Source organism: Petaurus breviceps, unplaced genomic scaffold, assembly GCF_028583685.1.
Source record: "Petaurus breviceps papuanus isolate PSGF00001 unplaced genomic scaffold, PetGlider_PUasm1.0 91133, whole genome shotgun sequence".
NCBI lineage: Eukaryota > Metazoa > Chordata > Mammalia > Diprotodontia > Petauridae > Petaurus > Petaurus breviceps.
In genome coordinates this window covers 37,506,559-37,510,499 of record NW_027187419.1, presented here as the reverse complement: position 1 = coordinate 37,510,499, position 3,941 = coordinate 37,506,559, and positions in this window count along the sequence as shown.

Here is a 3,941-nt window from a genome sequence, read left to right as displayed (position 1 = left end):
ATGGCCTCCTTTTGTCCAGGCTCTGGAAATTTACTTTTTTTTTTTTTAATACAATTTTGACAAAGGTTTCCCACCCAGGAAAGTTAAGTAATGGCAACAATCTCTGAGTATCATTTTTCAAGATAATAACGTTTTATACAATGGATTCCCCAAACTCACAATAACTACCAATTATATATAATTGGAATAAAATAAGTTTTCAGACCAAAAATTATAGGAAGAATGACCCTGATCCCCAGGCAAACATAAATACCATGAAAGAAAAAAGCCAAAGTAATACAATAGTGATCATCAATATTAAGCATATTAAATGTTAATTTTAAAATATTAAACAATATTAAACATTTAACCCACTCCCAAGATCCATTTAATCAACACATTTTGAGTCCCAGATGTCCCATGTCTGGTTCCTGGCAATATTTTCTCTTAAACATTCTGAAATAGGCCTTTTTATCAGGGCTACTCCTAACAGATCTGCTTCTCTGGTTCCAAGATACTTGCAGAAATTTCCTAGGTAATTCTGCTAAAAATCTCCTAGTAACAAGACTCAGTACAACCTCTTAAATTTGGTTTTCCCGTAAGTAGCTTATGGGTTGAAAACCAGTTCAAACTTTATGGATCTAATCCTATGAATGACAGAGCTATTAGGAGAGCTTCAAATTAGGAACACAAAGTCACTTGAAATTTCAGAGAATTTCAGTTTTCACAGACCAGTTGCTCTTTCTATCTTTACCATGTTTCCCCGATAATAAGACCTATCCCGAAAATAAGCCCTCCCCTTACTGTGTAAGATTCCTCTAAAATAAGCCCTCCCCCGAAAATAAGCCCTATTGAGATTGCTACTGTAGTGAAGGTGATCCCCTGCGCTACACGCTACATTATGGTACCCTCTGTATGTACCGCCCCCCCCCCCCGTGAAACGCACGCCGCGCTCTGAGGTGCATCCAATCAGAGCTGCAGCAGTGAGCACGCGTCATCCTGTTCTTCCCCAGTGATTTGCTTATTGAATAAAGGTACATTTTTTTGTTCACATTTACCTGTTTATTAAAATTGCTGTCAATGTTCATTAAAATAAGCCCTCCCCTGAAAATAAGCCCTCTGGTGTTTTTCTGTCCAAAAATTAATAAGACAGTGTCTTATTATCGGGGAAACATGGTACTAGAACCTTGCACCTGATTTGGACAATGACATCAACAGACTGAAGGAAGAACTTTAAAAAAGCATCCATGAGGGTCTGAGTTGTAAAATGAGCCCTCTTTCTCTGAATATTTTCATAGAGACTTCAAAATAGGGAACAAAAAAACTCTAATTTAAAAATTTCTTCATAATATTTAATTCAATTTTATATGTAAAATCCTTAATCTAATTTTGAAAACTTATTACTAAAACAAACTCAAAGCCTGTATTTCTCATTAGAAAAATTTGAAAGCCAATAGTGTATATGTGTGAATGCTCATGCACACATATGTGTATGTGTAAATATATATATATATATATATACATATGTATATCCTAGTTATTAGAGAATAGTCTAATCTTGTTGCTTTATCAAAATTTACTACTTCATTAAAATTTAAAGACTTTTCAATCTTTATCATATCCCCCTCTTTTGAGGATATATATTATCCTCATATCATCCTGAAAGAAAGAGATACTTTAAGGACCTAATCTTGTAGAAGAATATACAATTATTAGCAAGGGGGTGGCAAGCATAAGAACTCTTTCATCTAGTTGGTTAGGATAAAAAGTTGACCACAAATTTAGATTAAAAATAGTAAGATCTTTCATACTGGCATCCTATTATGGTAACACAAGTTTTAGTATTAATCTATTTATTAATAATTAGTATTACACGTGTAACCTTGGGCAAGTTACTTAACCCCAATTACCCTCCAAAAAGCAAAAAAACAATAATAATTAGTATTACAATGGCAAAAACTTTTTAAAAATTTATTTACTATTAGTGTACAACATCCAGTTCCACAAGTTTTTGAGTTCCAAATTTTCTCCCCCTTTCCCCTTCCCTTGCCAATGGTGGCATGCAATCTAATATAGGTTCTACATATACTTTCATGTTAAACATTAGTCGCATTATAAAGAAGAATATAATCAAGAAAGAAGAAACAAAACAAAACAAAATGAAAAAGAGAGAGCAAGTAGTTTGCTTAAATCTACATTCAGATTCCGTAATTCTTTCTCTAGATGTGGATAGTCTTTTCCATCATGAGTCTTTTGAAGTTGTCTCATAACCTTGCATTGCTGAGGGGAGCCCAGGCTATCAAAGTCAGTCATCACAGATACAATGGTCTATAATTGTGTACAAAGTTCTCCTGGTCCTGCTCTCCTCACTCAGCATCGGTTTATGTAAGTCTCTCCAGGTTATTATGAAGTCTGTCTATTCCTCTTAATTGATGGGCATCCTCTTGATTTCCAATTCTTTGCCACCACAAAAAGAGCTTCTATAAATATTTTTCTACATACAGGTCCTTTTCCCACTTGTATAATCCTTTTGGGATATAACCCTAAAAGTGGTATTGCTGGGTCAAAGGGTATGCACATTTTTATAGCCCTTTGGGCATAGTTCCAAATTGCTGTCCAGAATGGTTGGATCAGTTTACAACTCCACCAACAATGCATTAGTGTTCCAATTTTCCCCTATCTTCTCCAGCATTTATCATTTTCCTGTTTGGCAAAAACTTTATAGCTCACCTAACCTGATTATAAAAATCTGCTACAAAAGGAAAAAGGAGAAACAATATCAAGACTGTCCCTCCCAGGGCACAGACTGAACTGACTTAAGAAAAACAAGGGGAAAAAAACTCCCTCAACTTTTTTTCAATTCCAGGTAAGAGTCAGTTAATAGTCAAACACCCAGCAATGTTCCACATTTTTCAGAATGGGGAAACTGAGTCAAGAGGCTCCTACCTTCACCTATGCAAGGTCATCCCCTCAATTTTCTCAGGCACAGACATTTACCTATAACAGTTCTGAGACCAAACTCTCTTTGGGCAGCATATGTTATTCTCTTGAATGGTGGAATATTGGTTTAATGACAATTCACACAATCATACCTGAAATTAAAACTCAGAATAATATCAAATTATAGTTCCAAGAGATTTTACCTCAAATAGCAAAATTTTACTAATCATAGCTTAGAGATAGATTACTTTAATTTTTTCTCATGTTGTTAATAATAGTTAACAAAGGACACATATAAGGCCATCTTATTTATCTTTCATTTATCAAATAAGAATAATCACCTTTTGGAGTTTAACACGTACAGTGAATACATGATACTTGACTCAGATTCCCAGAAAAATGCTGGCTACTGTAAAACTCCAGACTAACAGATATCCATATTGCCTTTTAACCCCTAAGGCAAAAATGAAATTTTTGCATCTAAGGTCCATTGTTACTAAGGTGGCTCAAAGATGTAACTTCAATACATATTATTTATTAACAGGTACATTTCATAATTTCCATAAGTGATGGTCAAATAACATATCAGATAAAATTTACTCCTTACTATAAGTAAACTTTGCCTGGGAGTGATCCTGTTTTTCCAACTCCATTACTTTTAGAACTTTACAACATACTGTCAGCATCTTCTCTCAGATTTGATAAGATATGCCCAAATAGAAGATCCTAAAAACTTTATCCATTTTAAAGCAAAATATACCTATTTAAATACATAACAGTTTTCAAACATTGTGAACAAATTCTTCACCAGCACAGCTCATGATTTAATATTATCCAGATTAAAATAGAAGTTATTTTCCTTTTTAAAATTTATTTTTATTTATTTTATTATATATTTCCCAAATACATGCAAAAAAATTTAACAATTGTTATTAAAAAAAATTGAGTACCAAATTCTCTCCCTTTTGCCCCTTCCCCATTCTTTGAAGAATTTGATATCGATTTATATATGTGAAGTCATG